The sequence below is a fragment of the Grampus griseus genome (genome assembly GCF_964374135.1).
Source record: "Grampus griseus genome assembly, chromosome: 13".
Classification (NCBI taxonomy): Eukaryota; Metazoa; Chordata; class Mammalia; order Artiodactyla; family Delphinidae; genus Grampus; species Grampus griseus.
In genome coordinates, this window is record NC_139007.1 from 33,038,360 (window position 1) to 33,061,776 (window position 23,417).

The 23,417-nt window shown below is 30.6% G+C and overlaps 1 protein-coding gene across 2 annotated transcripts in view; it reads left to right on the plus strand.

The window, feature by feature from the left end:
• The window catches only part of GRIK2 (glutamate ionotropic receptor kainate type subunit 2), a gene marked incomplete at both ends in the record, with an annotated part of 636,473 nt that overhangs the window by 495,812 nt on the left and 117,244 nt on the right, over positions 1-23,417 (plus strand). The gene's annotated exons all lie outside the window — the stretch shown is intronic.

Consider the following 23,417-nt stretch of genomic DNA (forward strand, 5'->3'; position numbering starts at 1 on the left):
AGTGTGGTAGAGTTTACTCTTCTGAATAAGAAGCTAGAAACAGTTCAAGTCACAGTGATATAAAAATTATTTCCTCATTTTGAAAATTTATCTTGAACCAGGTAGCAAAACACTATGTTTTATTTATTTGAATTAATAAAACAGTTATAAGAAAAATCAAAGTGGTAACATTTAAAAGGAGGCTTCTAAAAACAAAGGCTAATTAAAAATAAGCATTTTTAGTATAAAAAGACTACCATGATTTTCTACATAAAATTTGTCATTTTTTTTTTTTTTTTGTTCACAGAATATATCACCACAAAAAATTGCCTTTTTTTTTTTTTTGCGGTACTTGGGCCTCTCACTGTTGCGGCCTCTCCCGCTGTGGAGCACAGGCTCCGGACGCGCAGGCTCAGCGGCCATGGCTCATGGGCCCAGCCGCTCTGCGGCATGTGGGATCTTCCCGGACTGGGGCAGGAACCCATGTCCCCTGCATTGGCAGGCGGACTCTCAACCACTGCACCACCAGGGAAGCCCATAAATTGCCTTATTTCTGTTGACATGTAGGGTATATTTCAATCATAACATCAGAAACTCAAATGCCTAAGTGAAAAAATACATATTTTTATGATGGCTTTTAAAATCTATGATATAGCTCAATATATGTTGCTTTTGCTACTTTATTGTTACTCTGGAAGTGGAAATTTGTAATCATTTTTCATTTATGCTTACCTCACTACCAAATTTTCAACAGATAGATTATTTTGATATGCTTTAGCTTATTTTTGCCTTAATTAAGGAGGTTAAAACTATCCCTGGGCTCAGAGCTCTACTGTTACTGGAATGACTTTGGGAGTCACATACTCATTATAGTCTTTGAATTTTTATATTCTATCAGATATCAGAAAACTCTAAATCCAAGATGAATTAGAATGCTACATATAATTTTTTCATGTTGATAATACTTGTATAAATATATTTTTGCCTTAAATTCAAAATTAAGTATTAAATATGTGGGTTATTTTTTCAATTAATTTATGTGGGTTCTTCTGATCAGTTATCACTAAGGGTATTTGTCCTTCCTTGAACTTTTTTTTAATGAAGTCATATTTTTGTTCCAAGCAGTGAAAAACACTTAGTTTATTCAATTAAAAAATAAATAAAATCAATTTTAGAAGTAGCATAATATTTTTGATATATTTTTATATGTTTACATTTTATAGTTATGCACATAGATATTTCTGATACATTTACACATAAATGTTATACAGATTATAATTTTCTATCTAATAGGTTCAATATTAACACGAGTCCTTCAGAAAATTATCAGTTGTATTTGACTGAAAATTTGTATTGGAACCATATATGCATATAGCATTTGTAGCAATATGGTAGATTGAGTTAAAATTTTTATTTGAAGTTTAGAGTTTTTCCTCTAAACTTTGGAGTATGAAGTTCATAAACTTTTAGCTCCAGTTTTTTCCATAGCTTGTACAAATAAAAAAGCCTTCTCATTTTTGAGCATCTTTGGACCAATTGCATCTTTTTTATAGTGACCAACACAAGACTTCCTGTTTTATATGTGTGCAGAGAAGTGAGTTCACAGATTACAGCTTAAATAATTCAATGACTAGAGAACTCTACAGCCTTCCCACAGAACAAAAAGAAAAAAATAAATATTCTGAAGTATAGAAAAAACATTTCTTGATGTCTGCAGGTACACCTGTTCCCTCTTAATCAAATTAACTAAGTTCTCAGGAGGGATATAAATAAAGCCTAGAGGAACATGTCCTGAGACAGTTGTGAGGCAATTGTGTGGCCATCAGTCAAGCTGAATTAAGTTCTAATAGCAGTTTCCAGGGGATCCTAAGCAAAGACTATTGTGTTACTTCAAATTAGAAATTTTAGATATTTCCAATTTTCTGAGCCCAAATCTTCTAAAATTAGATTCAAAAGCAGATAGTGAAACATCTGAATTTTTTTACAGCTTAAAAGAATATTAGCAAATAGAGACATGTGGTATGGATATGCACTAATCTAACTTCTAAAAATTTCTAAAACTCTCACTTTATATCAAATAATATAATATCTGTAGAATTATGATAACCTGTATTAATTTTACACGAAAGAAATTCATCCATGTCTTTCTATCTGAGAACATAACATTAACTGGTGTGCCATTTTTTAGGGTCTTTGAATTTTAGAATATTACTGTTGAATTTTGTCAGTGATTAAATGAATGGATTTGAAAATGATTCTATTTCAGCATCTTATTCAACAATGTGAAATGAAGTTTATTATCTTCATTTATGGGCAAATAACAAATATTCTATTAAATAATAAATAATATAGGATATCCTATATTAAGTAATAAATAATATTACATATTCTTGGTAAAGTAATATGTAATATAAAAATCAATTCTTTACAGATTATCTCAGAATATTTTCTTCAATTCTCAACATTATTATAATCTTGTATAAATATTGTCAAATTTAAAAACACACTAAAACTCAGATTAAAAGAAAGTTTCTTGAGTAGAGTCCATTTAAATTGTAAACTGAACCTCCAAAACCAGATGATTTTGTATAAGTAAAATCCACTCCGACCTGGTATTGCACTCTTGCTACCGTGAAAGTAGTTCATGATGTGCGAATGACAGGAAAATGTCTAAATTTCAATTGTAGAACTTAATTACCTTTCTAACCAAAATGACATCATGATTATTTGTTATCAATTCAAAATAAATGTAGCATTTTTATTTTATCTGTGAAAAAAGATTATGTCTTATGCCATATAGAGATCACGGATGAACATATTATCATTACTGATGTCAAAATAAGTATGGCATTTCCTTTATGTATATTCTTTGTCGTAATGATTACAAAGAAAAGAAAGACAAATTACATTAAAAAATTCTCAGATATCTGTTTTATTTTCACTGAAATTCAGAAAACAAAGTTCTAAAATAATACCACTTTGACAACAAAATTTATATTTATCATCAGATATTATGCTATATTGAATTCTAAGAAGTTATATAATACCTACTTAGAATTAAAATAAATTTTATCTCAAAATTAAAATATAGTAAATGATTTAAATATCATTAAAATTTTTAATTGGCATTACTTTACTTTTGTTTCAGTCACCAGCTAATATTGTCCCAATTATTATTGTTACAATTAATCTTCTATGTATTTTTAGCTACCAAGCCACACCTTCAATTTGTTTTCTGTTTCCACTTTAATTATTCCATCAATCATTCACTCAATTAGTCAAATATTTCTTGAACCTGTAGTGAACACTGGATAATTAGGATTCCAGGAAGTATTATACATTAATTTATATCCCTCATCTATTCATTAATTTATTCAGCAAGTATCTACTGATTACCAATAATATTCTGAGAATTATACCAGATGCTTAAATCCAAGAACAAACATGGCTTGATACATTTTTTCATTAATAAACTCATAACCAATGTGTTTATCTGACAATAAATATGTATTGGCCTTGAATGAAAGTCATGAAAATGTTTTATAGTTATCCAATTTTTTTTAATGAATTACATGTATTTTAAATATATTTATCTAAAAATGACTTGTAAAGTATATTTCACTGAAGAGAAATATACAACTATAAAGGAAATAAGACATTAGGCAGATTGTTAGTTATCATTAGAATACTAGATTTGAGGCTTATTGAATATCTGCTGTATCATAGTATTAACAATATTAAATTTATGATAAATTTGTGATAATTATTAATAGATTATATGTTTTAAAAATTAAATTTAAAAGTAAATAATAATTGTTACCATTTTAATATTTCCCCTAACCTTCATTTTATAAGAAAAAAGATTATCTAAGAAATACTTGAAAATGCTCTAAATTTATTTTAGCAAGTATTAAGAAAAAGTACATTGTCTTATTTGTCTTGGTATGGTTTTATAATCCATGATCTCTTGCAAACAGTTGCATTGTTGTTTATAGCATAATGACATAATCAGCATGCTTATCTGAATTAACTGAGAACTCTATTTAAGAGTAAAGATGGACCTGAGGTACTGCATTCTAGATATAGAATGGCCTTATCCTAGGTATTCTAAGAATAGCTCTTGGCTGACAGAGGATTAGGAAGAAATCTTGTCCATGACTTGTGCTTAATCATATATGCCCCTAGATCTTTTTCCCTCTCTTTCTATTCTTTTCTTCCTTTGATCTAGGTTTATTAGTATAGGGATGGCAATTAGTCATATAAAAAGCCTATTTAGGGAACCCACCCTTTACACTAATGAGAGATATTTTTCACCTTGCTTCAAATATTTCCTTTGTTAAAAAAATAGATAATATTGATATAATAGATCCTATTTATAAAATAAGTCCATTTAAATTATTATAATATTAAAGAATTTAAAATTTTCTTTTAGCCATAGGTGTCACCAAGACAACCAGAACTGTTCTGAAATTTAGCATGTAAATTTTGGTCTAAGGTCCTTAGTAGTTTGATATACAAAGATGAATAACTGAAGGTCAAACTTAAAAGAAAGGAATACTGGTATACACATTTACCTCCAACAGGATTGATGTAACCTTAATAATTATTCACTAAGCATATAAGAACTTTGCATATTTTATTTTGAGATTGGCATTTTAAAATTAAATACAAATAAACTCTGGAGAAGAAAAATAATACTATACCAAATTTAGTAGTAATAAATTATTACAGAAATTTCTTAGATTACTTAAATGAACAAATGATTATGCCAAATATAGGAAAAAGAGTAAAAGAAGACAAGAAATTTTGACCAACCTGGCTTTCTTAGCAAGAATAGCAAATCAAGGATACTCAATGTGTTATATACATAAGATTAGTTTTTCTAAGTTAAAAAGAATATAGGAATTTCTTGTATGATTTTGCATTGAATTACTTTGCCTGGTTTTTAAGATATTAGAATATCATCTATTATATTATTGGATTAGGTTGCAGGGGAGCAAGGGACAGTCTCCCTAGAATCTGCTCAAAGGTTTATTATTACAGTGACTGCCAGGCCTGTCTTGACATACATTTTGGCTCTAACATGGTCTGTGGTCACAAGATGACAAGACTATTGCCTTACTGAGAGTCCTTATACTTGCAAAAATATTCTGTATTTCTCTTGGAGCTCAGAGGTAAAGATCTTCTAAACATAGTGTTTTTGATGGTTTAACCGAGTTTAGAAAACCATGTCGAAAGTGCTTGCATTAACAGCTTTGATCTCGGCTCCTGACTAGTGTGCAATAGCTTTTATATTCCTGTCACAATAATGGGTGACATTTAATGTATGGTGAAGGGCAACAATGAATTATTATGCACTTGGAAATGGATTACTCTTTTGGTGGGATGTTCAAGGTTAAACTGATCTGCTGTCAAAAAGACTGTTGTCACATTGAAATGAAATGCCAATTTTGTTGCATGCCTTTGCCACCAACTTTCCCACCTCTTACTAGAAAAGCATTTCGGTTTTACATAACATAATTTTAGATGTATTTTACTTTTATGTTTTGTTTTTTTTTAAACTCTAGTATATTGCAGTGAAGCCTATCTATTATTCCTCTTCCCATTTAGAAATTTTCCTAGAATTTAATGGAAATTTGGTTTGAAATAGTACTGTTCTGCTAGTATGCCTTTCACACCTACAAAAGTGATTATTATAATTGTTTATACAAGAAATTCCTCAATTATGGACCTAAAAGTCAACATTGAATAAAACTAAATGCACTTTCAAATTACGTTTCCATAGGAGTTGAGGCTACTTCTATATTAACAGATTTTTTTTTACAATTGCTATTTGGTAAAACCATTATAAAATAATTTACCTCTTTATTTTTAATGGTTCCAATAATATTCATGGTTCAAAGTATAAATGGAGTCACTAACCTAGAAAAAATTCTTCGTTTTTGTAATTGGTAGAACCAAACCAATTGAAACTAAGTTGAGTCAGTGACTTATTTTCAACTATGGTGAATATGGTATCTAGACAATTGAGACAGTAGAAATTTTCACTGAAATTATCTGTATAGGAGAAAGAAGATAATCTCAGTCATCATAAGAGAAAATAAACATATTCCACTTCTCAATTTTATAATTATGCTAGACATTTACAAGAATAAAAGATTTGATAAAAACGGAGTAAGACAAAGACAATTTAAAGTTAAAGTGATTTTTTTAGTAATCTGTAATCAAATGCTTCTTGACATTTTATTTTAAAGATAATTATGCTTGAGTATCTTTTAAAAGTTTCCGCATCTCTTTCCAACTTATTTTTCCACATAAAAATGTTTTTGATTATTAGGACAAAATTAAGTATAAATGTAACAACAGAAGTTTGATAGCTCATTTTTATTGTTTGGATCCTATGGATAATTTTTTTGCCTCTGTGCCTTTACTTGCTTCCATCACTGAATTGAATTCAAAGACTCCTAGAAGCAAGAGAGCTTCTTCTGTCCAGTCATTGCAAGTATGTCCATTCAATAAATATCTGGGCCAATGAGCTTCTGAGAAATATGGTCACCCTATGATGATTTGTTTCAATTTAGAAGTTCCACAATGCCTAGCTCAGTAAATCACAGAAACTAATTTTAATAAATTACAGTATATAGAGTCACATTAAGAAACTTGAGAATGCTAAAAACTTGAATTTTACTAATTATATTTGCTACCAAAAAATGGCACACCTTTGTTCCTAATGAATCCTTTATGGAACATGTAGTTATATTTTACACACACACACACACACACACACACACACACACACACACACACACACTCATACATACACACTTCCTGATGAGAAGCAGTACATTGTAAGAAATTTTTTTCTTTGAAAGATTTGGAAAAGGAGTGTAGTGGCTCTTTGTCAGTTGCTACCATGTCTCTTGTACATTTCTCATTAGCTAATTAAGATTGAAAAGCTAATAGGACAAGAACAATACTGTGAATGGCTTGTTTCTCTTTGTATTTTTTCTTTGCTTACTTTTCCTTTTATTTTTTTTTTTGACCGTTAGAAAGAAATTCTTTGAGGTGACTCTTAAAAAAGAACCAACAAGATGAAAAGAACCCAGAATTTCACCAAGTGATGCACTTACTCTTCAATATTTTGCAATTTCTTGGTAGCTACTTCTCCCATAACTGCAGAGGACTGTGAATTGTTTGTAAGAAACTATCTTCCCAGCTTGTTTTGTCTGTGTTAATTATCAAAACAAAATTGCACTTCTCTCTTTCCAATTGTCCCCTTGGACTTTTGGGGGTTTTCTCAGCCACTTAAGAAAGGTCTTCACAATCTGAAACTATCCCAGGAAAGTCAGTGTCTTTTAAAAATAATTTAACAATGTTCTTTATAAAATATTTTAATCTACAGTGTCTAGTCAAGAGAGGCCAAAGCTTTTACATACACCTTGAAACAGTGGAGTCTGTGCAGGAAGCCAGTGAAACAAAGATAATGAGTAAAAAAAGAAATATTCTCTAGGAGTCTGTTTCTTTCTTTCTATATATGTTTGTACAATGATTGAGAGTACTATGCTCAAAAAGGTAGTTGTCTTAAGAAATATAAAGGAAATAGATCATTTTTTTCCTTTAATCATAAGCATGGTGCCTAAATTAGTAACATTTTTACTTGGATAAATCTGTCCCTTTGCTGTCAATTTTTTAGTGTAAGAGTTCTTTCCGATTGATGTTTCCTATGTAGTCTTGTAGTGGGCTGGTGGGTCACGTGAAGGAAGTGATTGAGAGAGAAAAGGAAGAAAACTAATATATACTGCATGTCAGCAATAGCCAGGAAGAGATTAATTTATTAGCTTTTTTCAGTAACTATTTTTATGGTTTAAGGAATGAATAGGTATACATCACCCCTGCTCCCATACCTCTCACAAATGAGATTAGAGATCTTTACCCTTTGTTTAATGCTATTATTGTTACACTTTTAAAATTCTAATTTATTTTAGGGAGGGATTTTGTTTTTAAGGAAAGAAAACATTTATAAGAAAACAGAAAACAGACTTAGAAAAGGAACTTCTATCATTTGGTTCTTTTTTACTATCACATTAAATTCATCTTCCACCTTTTCCCTCTAACATTTCAGAAAAAAAAAAAAGACGGCTACTTTTTAAAAATATTTAAAAGAATGCTCTAGTTAATATTTGCACTACATGTTAATGGTATATTGCTTTATAATAACAGGTGATTGCTTAAAAGTATCACCCTAATTAGCTACGTTTAAGAAGTGTGTCTTTCTCTTTAGAACTGCAAATCAGAAAGCTTAAAAAATATTTCCATTCACTTGGGCGTCTAAGCAGGAGACACAAGCCATACATGTGCAGATTTACCTTATAAACTTACTCTCTAGAAATGCTAACTTTCTTCCCCTGAAAATTACTAGCTGTATATAGTAAAAGAATTGAACCACATTGTGAGATTTTCTGGAAACTAAAGATGCTATTGATATTGTTTTGATTTTTTAAAATAACTTATGGATGTGGGAGAAATATAAATATTAAATGAAAATGTATGGATATAATTTTTAGTGGTAATTTATGACTTTATTTCTTCATGCTATGTAACATAATGCACTCTATCCAAATAATTAATGAGTAGGAGATATAGTGTCATCAACCAATGTAACTTCATTCATTACAGCATGTCACAACACCTTAATTGCTATAATTTTTTACATTCCATTACATAATTACATCATTCAAGTTAAATTATTTTCATATCAATCCTGTTGGGTATATATATGTACATATTTTTAAAGACAAAATATCATTGCTCTCTAAATAGCAATAGAAATTTCAATATGATATTTGGGTAGAAAGAACTTGAAAGCATCTATTTTATATATAAATAGGATTAGTAAAACAAATGACAATACAAAGTATTCTGTTGGTTTTCGACACCTACAGTTTTAAATATTTTTACTTAACCATGCATACTAAGGGGCACCGTAAAAATGTTATGTTATCTCTGTTAGAAATAAGTTGATTTTATACCTAGTTTTGAAATTTTGTTTGGAAGCCCAGAAACTAACTTGACAACTTTTATGACAAAAAAAAAACCTTATTAATACACTTCTGCATTTTAAAACTATGGTAATTCTTTCTATTTTATCTAATGTACCTTGAATTGAAACAGAATTTTAGTTTCAATACTTTATAACAAATATAAAAGGTCATTACCACTCCCCTTCCACCCCCAGCCTGGATATAGCTTAGTTTCCTGCTATTCTTTACAAGAGATGTTTAACCCTAAGTTAATTATTTTAAAACACTACCCATGGTCACGTGCCCTGTCTGACTACTCCTGAGATGACAAAATTAGGTGAATGACTTTAAAATAGATTTCCCCATTAAATTAATGGACTTGATATTTGAAGCAAAGGTGAAATTGTAGGTTTTGAATGTTACTGGCATGATAAAATTTATAAACAGAATAGGGCTACAACTGTCATCTAAGTTGGTTCAGAATATGCACCTGAATATTATTTTAACATAATAAAATTAGGTAAGTGTTTCCCTGCTTCCCTTACTATTATTGGTACTGAAAATGGGGGTGCTGGGAGGTGTGTTAAATATAAGTTTAGCAATTCACTAGACTGAAGATATGTTTTGGAAACTGATATTACTAAGGTGATTTTACCAAAAAAAATTGAAAATAGTGAAAATTTTGCTCGTGGAAGGAGATGCAAAAGCAAGTTACATTCAGGGAAACGTATGTTGATTTCAAGTTTTCATATTACTACTTCAATTTTCAATTAGGGCTTCAAAATTTTTTAATTAGGAAGATATTTTTATAATATAATTTATAATATGCTTTTATATTTTATAAACATTTTATAATGTTTTAAGCCTGGAAGATATTTTTATAATATAATTTATAATATGCTTTTATATTTTATAAAAATTATTTTATAATGTTTTAAGTCTTCCTTCTGCCAAAAATTTAAAATATTTATGTTAATATTTCTTAATTCAGTTATTTGAGCTGCAAACAAATATAGTGAATGCTTTCCAAACATACTTCAGTTGTTTTAGATACTAAACTGCTTATATGGTGCATACACTTAATTTTAAAATATTTTATTGATATAGTTGGTACAATAGAGTATAATTTCAAAAGGTATTTACCTGAAGAAAAGAAAGCCCACAAGTCATTAACCCTTGTGAAACTTTATTAAAATTAAAAATTCAATGAGGAAAAAAAGCCTCATGAGCCTTGCATGTTTATGGTAGCTTATTTGCTATTTTTGTATAATCCAGATATTTGCATATTAGCTAAATCAATTTAAATGTCCAAATGATGCTTAGAAAATCAAATGCTACCTTTTCAATGCTAGCTTCAAGTTCTTGTTAGTTCTTGTTGATAACCTCATTTACTGAGTGTCCATTTTTTTAAAAAGTATAGTCTGTTTCATTTTCCAGTATTAGAAACCACCTGACCACCTGACTGATCTGAGAACAGTCTTCCTTGAGCCTTTTAATACTGGACTTACTGCTTTTAAAATCCTTAGCAAGTGTGTTGCAAGCTAAACACTTGCTCCTGATCTGTAAGTCTAAGAGAGAATTCTTTCAAATGTAAATTGTGCTCATATTGATTTTAAAATAACTACTTTTTAATATTTGTTACTTCACTTGCAAACAAATAGCTATATTGGTAAGAAATTATTGATAGGACAAACTTATACTTTCTGATGCAATGTTGATATGTTGGACATTTTCCTTTTTATTCTCAATTTAAAGCCACTCTTAATTTAATTTGATTGGACAATTGAGAGCTTCTAAAAAAATGGTATTAGCAACTATTTAATAAGACTGTAGAAAAGCCATTGTATAGTATAAAAAATAGATTCCAGCTTTAAGTGTAGAAATGTGTATTTTTTATTTTACATTTGTAAAATTAAGTCTGGATTTTATGGCAACCAAAATAATGCCTTTCCTTCAGAAATCTTAAAAGAACCCAAAGAAGATTATAATAAGTACTTTTTTATTCCATTCAATAAAAACAATCTGAGCTAGTTTAAAACTTAAATAAATTGTAGTATACCATTAAGACTTAATTTTATTAAAAAATATTTCTTAGGATAAGAGTAGGTCACAAGAATTTGAAATCAGCCTATTGTTGAAGTTAATTTCCTACATCAAATATAAATTTTAATGGGAATCAGTAGGAAGTCCTACATTTTGAAGACATTGTTTCTAGTTAACCATTTGTAGCTGATAGTGATATTTAGTTTTTCTTAAGATTCTATTTTTAAATAAAAATTTATCACAATTTCACAATTTAAATTTGTCATGAATAAATTACAAATCACTGGAACTGATCATTGTTACCATCTCATTAAGCCCTCCCAATCCATTTAGATCTACTAAATAATATGTTCAATAGCATATTATTGTAGCATTCATGTACAGATAATCCTTGTGCTTCACTCTTTGTAAATCTGGTGACTTTCTGGTATTAAAGCTACCAATTAAACAGTGCCACGGTTAATTAATGAACAATGTAAGGCATAAAATTTTAACATGAATGATGTGTATTGTTCGGTGGTGTGATAATAATTGTTTGATAACTGACTGTGACAATGAGAGAGGCTTTGATTTGTGGTAATTGCCAGTTTTCATGGTATTAAATACTACCAATATGGCTAATATCAAGCTACCGGTGGAGTCTCACTGATCATGGAGTTGGGAAATAGGTGTAAAATTGGCTCTCACAAGCCATTGTGAGTTGGCTCCAGCATACTGCTAGTATATACCATGTTCAGATGATTGGAAAGGTATAGGTCATAAAAGTGAATAGCAGGTTGTCCAGGTGGAATGCACTTATACAGATATGCAAGGTGCATCAGAAAGATATATGGACGATAACAGCAAGGTTATAAAGCTGTAAAAGCAAAAGTTAAGGGTTGGGTTTTTATTAATACAATTAGAACCTTTGCAGTAATTCTAAACTTAAAGTCAATACCAATTGATCCTTTCACTGATGAAAATAATTTGATATCTAAACAATATGCATAATTTCTTGAAGTCAACTGCATATTAAAATAACTAAAAAGAGAAAATACACTGAGGAAAACATTAGCTATATGACCTCATGAAATGTTATTGTGAATGCTGATGTTTTCTGAATTATTGTGATTTTATCATCATAGTAGGAAACTTTAACTCTTTACATGGAAAATGTTTAATCATGAAATGGTCTTCCTTGCTTATAATTTTTAATCAAAAATTCTAAAAGGATAGATTTTCTAAGATTATTCAGTAACAATATTATGAACGTCAATAATGTCCTCTGAAAGTTTAGTAATAGGTTCAAACCTGTGTTAATAGGAATAGTTTCACATGTGGTTAATAAGAAATCTGATGAAACAGTTATGAAAATAAATAGGGGGATTATTGTTCTAATGGAGCCTTAAGCTGGGCAAGTTTGAAACAGCTGCTGAAGGTGGCATCAAGGAACTTGGTACCTTCTATCTCTGTGCTACACTATTTTTAGACTGAAGCTTTCATTCTCATGATTGCAAGATGGTCACGGCAACATCAGGCATCATATTTGTGTCCCAGGCAGGAAGACAGTAGGAAAGAAAAGGCAAAAGACAAAAGACATTGCCTTTTAATTCAGACAGGAAATGATTCCTCTGTCTACATTTTATTGGCTAGAATTATTTTAGCTGGATATCCCTGCCTGCAAAAGAACCTGCATATGTGAATTTCTTTTATCTGGGTATACTGCCACCTCGGTTCTTTTGTAAGTAAGAAAGATGTTATTGGCTATGTAATTGACTGTGTCTGCCACAGGTATTATTAAATTGCGAAGCATCATTTGGTCACACATGAAATTCTCTCAGATTTCTTATTTCGAGTTTCAAATTCTGAAGTTTTCTTTCTCTTTCTCATCTGTTATCAGGATGTCTGCCTCTAAGCAGCCTGACTACTTCCTTCCTGTTTTATTATTTAAAGTGGCATTTTCTTTAAAACAAGTTATCGAAGCTTGTTTTAAAATGTATGAAAAGTAAGTGTAAATATTTCACATTTTCGAGGTCTGTATTTTCTTTCTGGTCCTGGCCTATATTCTTGAGACAAGAATTTACAAAATTAGCTTTGTGTAAGAAGCATGAATTGTTACCCTAATATCTTAAATGATGCTATAAAAATATAAATTTTCAATCCTGTAGAAAATAACTCTGGGTTATTCTTGATATGGAATATTATACCACATCAATGCTTTCCCCAACTTTTCTAAAGCAATGAAGAAGTTGGAGCTTAATGAAAATGTGTAGGCTTCATACACACTATATAAATGAATTATACCGTATTATAAGGTATAATACAAAATATTAGATGCTAAGCTGCTTCTAGAGGGAAAAAAATGAACCCAAGCGAGTTCTATGATCAAATAAGGTCAGGACAACTATGTACTAGATCCTCCTCTTAGAGATTCATTATTAACAAATTAAAGGCTCTGAAAAGACTTGCAATAAAAAAAAAATCAGATTATGTTACCTTAACTCAGCAATTTCCAAACATTTTTGGCCATGGACATTTTTATTCTTTTAATCTTACCTTGTCTCTTATTGCATGTTCTCCATTAACAGCAGTCAATTAATTTGCTGAATCAAAGGTGCAAAGCATTGCTTTAGTGTGTAAGTTCATTTAAATTTTTTGTTTTTATCATACACATTCTATGTAGATTAATGAAATAACCTATACCAGACTGAGCATTCATGCTCCTGATTCCTCAAGGAATTACTGTCAGCACTCATTTTGCTCATAGGAAAAGATAAGTTTCCATCACATCTATTAAATAGCAGTTTATGACAATATTACTTGTATTAATATTTAAAGTTTAAAAATTTTTTATAATTCCTACCATTTTTAATATACTGTTTTTTAAAAGTAAAATAATGTGAAAATTTTAAGTTTTATTATGTAATTAAAAACAAATTCCTTCCATTTAAAAATCTGTTGTTGGGACAACTCATTATTACTTATTTGTGAACTTGGTTAGAAAATCAAGTTTTGCTATTAAATTATCAGAAAGACACTCATTGAATATTTTGGAAAACACTTCCCTACATGCATTAAAAGTTAAAAAATAATTGGAAAAAATAACTTATTTTGGAATAATGATAAATTTAGCAAGCAACCTCTGTTTTTTATTCTGGGAAATTATGATTTGAGTGCAAACGTGGCTTAAATAAATTCCAGTTTTATTAGTATTACTCTGTGTGTTAAAGGAGGAAGTGTTTTACAAAATAGTTGATAATTTATTTTGGATTTATTGCAAGGATGAAATTAATTATCTACTTGTATATAAATGATCAGCTCTCTCTAGGTAGATGAATTATGTAGATTTTAATTTGCGACATAATTTTGAAGCTACATCTTTTTATGAGGGCATAATCTTTTCAGAATTTTATTTGTCTAGCTTATGACCCACACTCTATAAACAGGACTGAATGGTCACTGTATTTTAAATCTCATTTACATATTAGACAACATCAAATGATAATTATTAATGTTCTATTTCTGTATGGAATACAAGTACCATAAGTGCAAAAAGCTAGAAAATAAGTAGTGAATTCAGCTGACATGTGAGCCTAGAGTATCTAAAACTCAGCTATAGTGATATTAAAATGGCCTGCCTAGGCACAACGAGCAATATTTATCTACATGCTTCTAGTTTGCTCATCTTATGCAGGTTGGACAGGTAGCAATTTTGAATGGCTCATCTTAAAATGAATGCAATTATAAAGGATTATATGGTCTATCCTGCAAGACATTTACTCATTTACTCTTTTTTTTGCCGTCTTCTAGCTCCTCGTACATACTCTCATTTACAGTTAATGGAAAATATTAGGTCTTAGCCGATTTGAAATAAAATATGGTGTTAGATAAAAGCTTCATAAATGTCAGCTACACTTTCTCAGATTTAGACCAAGTGTTGTTCATTTGTTTTTTAGAATCAATGAAGATATATCGTTTATTTACTTTATGATCATAAGATGGTGTTTATCCTAATATTAAGTCTATGGTCATAGTTTATAACAAGATTGAAATTATATAAAATCAGATTAGGTTCTAAATAATAATACACCGTGATTTTTTGTTGTTGTTCAATGATCTTTTCATTGTCTGAAAGTTATTTCCACCTTGATCTATCAAACCTCTCTGTCTCTTTCTACATCTATCAATTTATCAATAAGTATGAGCCATATAAATCACAATATGAATAATATATTTCCTTATGTATTTCCCATTCATAATTTCTAATATATATTTATTTGAGATTACCTGCCAGTGACTATACTTAAACTATTTCAGAAATAAAAAGGTAGAACTTTTATTTTTCAAGTTTGATTAAATGAAAAACCATATACTAAGATGATTTCAGAGTGAATGGAGAATTTTTGGATGCTGAGGGAGGAAGATAGTTTTTTTTTAAACAAGTTCACTTGGGATTTAGAAAAAAAAGGTATTTACTGCTAGAAGAAGTTGGAACAGTCTATTTGACGAAACAGATAGTCGAGCTTGAGATACAAAATATTTTGAGAAATTAAAGAACTGATAGCTCAGATAAATGAACAGACACAGATGGACTACTTGGCCTTCTTTCATGAGCATATTTCCTATTTTATTGGCTTAAGATAAATAAATATATTTAAATGAATAAAAATGCAGGAGAAAAATGCATCTGTTGGAAATATATAAAATATGTTTTACTCATATACATACATATATGCATGTATATATATATATATTCACTATCACTGACCAGAAGTTAAAAACAATTCTTAATTGCATGATAAAACAACTCTTAATTATATAAATACAATATAAGAAGCAGTGACAGAAAAAATACTGATTAAAATAGAAATAGAATTTTGAGAACACATAGCTCATATCAATCCAATATAAAGTTTATAAAGTATATAAGCTCTGATATAATAAGTTTTAAAACATATGTATCCTACAAAACTCATTTATTATATGCGGTTGTAGAATTTGAGCATTAAACAAAATTATTTAAAATTTAATATTTTTCAAAGAATAAAGAAACAGTTATCAGTGGTATATTTTTCTATATCAAAAACAAAAGAAAGATGTGATTATAATCTAATACATAAGTATTTTGTATATGTTAGTCTAAAGTCACTCTTTGCACTGAAAAGCATTATAAATAAGTTGAAATATTGTGAATAAATGGTAATTTCAGGAATCTTGACCAGTATAATTCTTAAGGCATTTTAAAAATCCAAGTGATTAGGAAATTTCTTTGGGGGAAACAACAGTCCGTTTAGAAAATATTGTAAGTTTTGCTTAAACTTATTAACTGTATTCTGAAATTTTGTATCTAACGTAGAAGGAACTAATATAAATGAAAATAATTTCATAGGTTAAAGTCATAGAGAATTCATAACTTGATTTAAATTTTAGTAAATGGTTACTAATCTACTATTAATGTTTACTACTTCTGTCTACTAATCTACTTTTGTGCCATAAAACTGCAGGTCTTTGAATCATCTACTTTTCTGTATTTTATGTTAATCTGAATAAATGTTAGATAACTTTTAAAAGCTACTTTACAATTTCCCTATAAATTTATCTGTCATGGTTTTCAGTTTAATTGGTTGATTGACTAAAACAGAAATTCTGGGATCATTTATGGACCTTTTAAAATATAAAATGTTCTTTAAATACGTGCTTTCTTAGTTAAAGGTAACTAGTACTCTATTTTGTCTTCCTGACCCCAGGTTTTCATTCTAGCATACTGTTGGAGAAGTTAAAGCTGCTTCCTTTGCCCACAAAATAAGTCAAATATCACGTACAGGATAGGTGGTAACAGAGTAAAGATTGGCTTTACATAAAATTCATCTAATTATACAGGGTTGTATTTTCTATAACATTTCTAACAACAAACATTGCATTGATAAAGATGCAGAGATAATAAAATATAGTAGAACTAAAATAAATATTTAAGTATAAAAATAGACATAGGTAGTTTTTTTCTGATGGTACAGTTGAAAGAAAATGATTTTAGGGAAGAAGGCTGGACAATCTTAGTTTCAAATTTAAGAAAATGTTTAAGGCATGGTTTTGACCAAACAAAAAACATGTCTGTAATCTGAATTTGTCCTTCCTGTTTACAACTGGTGCAGATTCTAAGAAATCATTAAAATAATTGCATGGTCATACTTTGACTAGATTACAAAAATTCATAGTAGAAACCCATATGTGATCTTCCAAATCAGTTTAGCTTACTATAATTTCCAAAACAGAAAGCAAGCTTTGTTGATTAGGTAGGTTGAGTGATGGGGTGGGCTACCAGTAAATGTTTAAACACTGGTACAAAGCTATTTATTTATTTATTTATTTATTTTCAGGTACGCGGGCCTCTCACTGTTGTGGCCTCCCCTGTTGCGGAGCACAGGCTCCGGATGCGCAGGCTCAGCGGCCATGGCTCACGGGCCCAGCCGCTCCACGGCATGTGGGATCTTCCCGGACCGGGGCACGAACCCGTGTGCCCTGCATCGGCAGGTGGACTCTCAACCACTGCGCCACCAGGGAAGCTCCAAAGCTATTTATTAATGATGAAGTTCACATTATGTGTGTGAAAATAATTAGAAAGATGGTCCACCTTCTAAATATGTGTCAAATTTATAAAATACCCGTGTCCAAACAATAGAATATCATCATATTTAGAGCTTGTTCCAATATTAATAAAATAATCTAAGGCAATAATTCTTTTCTGGCATTAAGTAAATATGCCAAATGCTATTTTACTTCTTGATACTCAAACTATATAACAAGTTATATCATTAGTGTTTTAAGTTTTCTGAGCCACCATGTACATACAAATCCATTATTAAGTGTATCCCTATTTTTTGTAGCGTTCGGGTAATCTCACAGTGGCTGTGAATCAGCGTTGCTACGTACTCCTAGTCCTAAATTCTTAACTATCTTTGTTTTAAAATGAGGAATTTTTTATTCATATTTATGAAAAGGAATTTTAATTGAATCAAAGGCAATCTGTTTTACAGTGAAAGTAAAAGCTCTAAACATATTAGTGATTCATGCATTAGAGCATAAAATAATTTAACCAGGTGCAAAATCCAAGCTAATCTAATGTTTACTTTGTTTTGGCCTTAAGTGAAAATGTAACAAACAAAATTTATTCTTCCTGCCTTAAAGTGTTAAGAGATAGATAGAAGCTAAATAGATAAAGACGGAATGTCATCAACTAGAATTGAGTTAATCAGTTTTTAATTCTGTGAGGTTTTTTTTGGTGATAAATATGTAACATGTATTTATGAGTAAGGCACATAGCTCTCATCATATTGTATATTTGAGTATGTCATATATTGAAATCATATGACTTTCAGATGTATTCCTTTTTTTCATTTTGTAAAAATTACAGTAACTACCCAGGTTTTCCTTTTAAATAATAGATTTAACCATTTATCTTGAAATTAAAACAAATAAAATGGAGTAGTGGGCTAAAGAATGCTGTAGGGGACTTCCCTGGTGGCGCAGTGGTTAAGAATCCGCCTGGTTAAGTGGTTAAGAATTCGCAGGGGACAGGGGTTCAATCCCTGGTCTGGGAAGATCCCACATGCCGCAGAGCAACTAAGCCAGTGTGGCACAACTACTGAGCCTGCTCTCTAGAGCCCGTGCTCTGTAACAAGAGAAGCCACCTCAATGAGAAGCCTGTGCACCACAACGAAGAGTAGCCCCAGCTCACCACAACTAGAGAAAGCCCTCGCACAGCAACAAAGACCCAATGCAGCCAAAAATAAATAAATTTATTTAAAAAAAAAGAATGCTGTAGATATTCTAGCAAAATGATTGGATGACCATAACTAAAGAGAGTCATAGTACAATATTACAGACATACAACACACACACACACACACACACACACACACACACACACTATGTAACTAATGATTGTTTTGCCCTTTAGAGGATTTACTTCACATGTAAGTGTAGTGGTCCCTTACAGAGAAGCAGCCAATCACTGTATTTGTGTTTTTGCTTTCTTGTCGCTACCATTTCAATGTGAAGGCTGTTTCGTCTTCTGACAGGGATATAGTAAGCAAGGAAGACATGAGCTAGAAAGGAGAGGATAAACTATATCTGGAAAAATCAGAGCCAGACTGGGGGGACTGAACATACAAGGAGGATAGAGAGGAAGGTAGCAGGAATAATTAATGCCAATCAGGAGGCTGGAGCTACAGCAAAGTGCTTTAACTACAACCTCCCTGTTCCTACCAATGTGGGCTCCTTCCACAGCCCCAAAACCATTTGTCTCTTTACATATTGGTCAAGTGTTTAGGCCTAATTAATTATTATATTTCATAAGTAGAGTCTCGATCTGTGTTTATTTGATTAAAAACCTTTCATTATTGTAGTTCTGTTTATTTCATAAATATATATCTCCATATCTATTGATATCTGCAGATAGTTCTGTATCTATCCGTATATGCACTAAGTAAACAAAGGAAAATGACTATACTTTGGTCACAATAAAAATTTTTGCAAGCTAAACTAGTTTTCTAGTCCTCTAAAATACAATAGGAAGTAGTAAATGACAAATCGGCATTAAATTATGCTCTGAGAATGACAGTTTTCAAAGTTCTTACCAAGGGCAAATTTATACAGCTATGTTTTTAAATCATAATTTAAATATGCATGTTGAAAGAGATGTGCTTTAATTGCATTATTTTATAAAGTTTTACAAGGATTTACTTATATATTTAAAACGTGTCCTATTTGTCCTGTTTGAATAATTACTCATATAAATATGGTGCAAATAGGTAGTCAGTAAAGTAATGGACATATATTTGAAAGAATAATGAAATTCAGGATTATTAATATTGAAAGAAGCTATAGTGATGACCAGGGGCAGCCTCCTCACTCTACAGATTAAGAAATTGAGGATGAAAGATAAGAGACAGAGATGGTTACAGATAAGAATGCTAATGGAAAACATTTCTTGAGAATTATTTCTTAATCTCTCTATTTGTTCAACAGTGTCTGTACATAGTTATGTATATGAAATATATTTTAAATTTAAAGCCTTCAAGGATTTATCCATATTTGATGGGCAAAATATTTGTGAATAATAAAATTGAAATGATAAAATTAGATGCAAAATGACAAGTTAATTTTTAAGATTTTCTTAAACTTTGTTTAAATAATCTATAGCATACTTCTAGAGTTGCAGAGGATGATGTTGAATAATGACTTCTGATTCTCTGAGGAGTTAATATACATAAAGTTTTGCACCCTGTTGCAGTATCTTATAAATATTTCAGTTACTAGTTTAATGTAGTGTGAAGTAGAGAAGCACCTGCTGTATTGAATGAGGGAAAGACCTATAAATATACATAAAATTTTCTTTAAAGTTTTAAAGAGTTTGGGGGAAAAAATGTATCTCTTCCTGTAAATGTAATAAAAGCGATCTGGGTAGCTTTAGTGTATCTGCTGCTGACTTAGAATGTATTAGTTTAGGAAATATTGAATTAAAGATTAACCTAGACATCCTTTAAACTTAAAGGTGATTATTATTTGCAACAGATTTGTTTGTTTAAACATTTTAATTTTTAAATATTTTTAGATAATTAAATTTTTTACATTGACCTATTTCATCTTGAATCTAACCCAATGGAAGTCCTTATTCTTCAGAATCTGACATTTAAAATGGTGATAATCACACATCATAAGTAACACTGAACAAAGTGCTAAAGGATTACATATATACATGAATGCACACACACACACACACTCAATAAAACAATACTATTATTGAACACTTATTCTATTTCCAGTATCATTCTAATGCTTCAGGAGATATAAAATTAAAATGATATGCTCCCTTCTTTTAAAGAGCATATTATCCAGATAAGTGAATTAGACTTTAAAAGATGAGGGAAACTATATTAAGTAGAGGAAAATGGAGACAGCATTTCAGGTGGAGGAGATTAAAATAAATATGGTGTATCTTCTGTGAAAGGGCTTATTGTCGAATAAGTAAATTATGCTTTAAAATATAAGTAGGATACTAATTACTGGACTGTAATGGAATATTTCAGCTGTAAGGAAAAGCATTAACAAAAATGTGGAGATGTTAATATGAATGCCATGTATGAGATATTTATTGGTTTATTTGAATAGATTTTTGTTGGGGTATAGCAGGAAACATGGTGAGATGACTCAACTTTCTAAAGCTTTGAAAATTGAACAGAAAAAGTTGGAGTTGATTGGAAAGCAATATTGATTTCTTGGAGGTTTTTGACGAAAGAATTAACAGTATTAAAGTCCAGGAAGATTTGCTTGGTAGTCATATGTAGGATGGACAAGAGAGATATTGTTGGGAGAATCAAAAGACAGGAAGACTTGTTGGATTAGAGGTAAAAAAAGCCTAAGCTAAAATTATAGTAATAAGGGGATTGCAAAATGGGAATGAAAGGGCAAATTCAAGAATTATTTTGAAGAAAAATACAATAAACCTTGGCGATATACTGAATACAGACGCTGAAGGAAAGACAGGTGACTTCAAGAATTCTCATCTCAATCTTTGAAAAATGCCTAGATTATTTGCAAAAGTGGTTGACTATAGACATTGGGTTGGTCTGGTATGGGGAGGATGGCCAGTTTGATTTTAGTCGTGCTGAGCTTGAGGTATGGCTATACATCCAGGTGGAACTCTCTCGTAGGCAGCTGGAAATACAGAATGGAGAGCTGATGAGATTTAAGTGAGATTCAGATACATAGATGTTCAAGTTAATTCAAAGTCAGCAAAGGACTATACCGATAAAAGAGCACAGGGCTAGTTTTACAGTTCTACGGATAATGACTGCGCAGAGGATCGTGAGTGTATGAACTACAGGTAATTCTTAATCCTTGAGCTATATTTAATTGAACTAAATAGATTTATGTTCAGTTGTGTTTATTTTGTTAAAAATCATCTCTCTGAATTGCACACTCATATTATTTCCTAGTTTATATAATAATGATTTGCAAATGTTTTGTTCCTTTCATTTCTTTCTTAACCATAGTTTAACTCCATCCAATTTCAAAGCCTCACCACATCATTTTACATTATGAAACCTTTTACATCTGAGCATAGAAAACACAATACAGCCCTAACTAATATCCTGCTCATTAATGATTTGGAAGGTAACTAAAATTAATTATAGCTATGGAAGTCTTTTCCTTAGAAACCAATTCTTGAAGTACTTAATGTATGCTCAATTAAAAAAACATTTTTTGTAAAAATGTTCCTATAAGAGGGTTTCATCTTCAAGGAATTCATGGAAAAGACTCTGACAAGTACAGGTTTCTGGTAACTGACTATACTACTGAACTGAATGAATAAGCATTTTCAGAACTCTAATGGAAACTGATGAATTCATAAAAGTGCTAACAAAAGATCAAGATGGAAAAAAAATTAATTACATGGGACCGAGTGAACTGATGAGGATGATTATAATTTTTGTGACTTTCTGTTTGAATTAAAAAAAAAATCCCACAAGGACTCAGGCAAAAATATACAAATCAATTTTCACTGCAAAGTAAAGGAGCTGCTACAGTGGAGGATTACTGGACTGAATGTCAATATTGTGACATAGTATGAGTGTGTTTCGTGTTTGGTAATTGCAATCATTGTTTCTTTTGTTGTGGTCATCCATTTACAATGCTTGGTGTCAGTTTATTTATCTCTTGTAAAAATAAAGTACAGTGTGTGTGTGAAAAAAAAAATTCCAGTATGAGCTTGTATAACTCATTCTAAAGCACACACAATCACTTTTTTAAGTAAAACAAATTTTAAATTTAATTTACTGAACAATAGGAACTATTTCAGGATATATGTTATTGATAACTATCAACATAAAATGTATAGAGTCAACTGCTGCAGAATATCAATCATCCTTATTTCTGAAAAGAAAGTGTTATTTAGGTTATATAAACTGTTTATTTGGAATGATCACAAAACAAATTTTCTGGCTAAGGATAGTATTTAGAATTAATTATGCACTCAGAGTGGTCTGTTTGGTAGTAAAGATTCAGAAAGTAAAAAACAATCAAACAAACAAAAAACCTAAAGGTAAAACGATACTAGTGGAATATAAGTAGATAAAGCAGTTGCTCAGAATCAGTTTTGATTGTTGGTGAAGCCTGCTGCTAAGACACCACTGTTTTGTTTGCTATGGAGTAAAGCTTTTAGTACTTGAGGAAACTGTCTCCACTTATTAGACATTCAGAACCGTAAAAGATAACCGGACAGGTTAAACTTTAGGATGACAAGGGCATTTCTACAGAAGTTTCTTGTCGGGAACCCCTGTGTTTTGTACAGGTGTTAGGAAGAGAACCTGTCAGTACCATCTTTGACATGGTGCA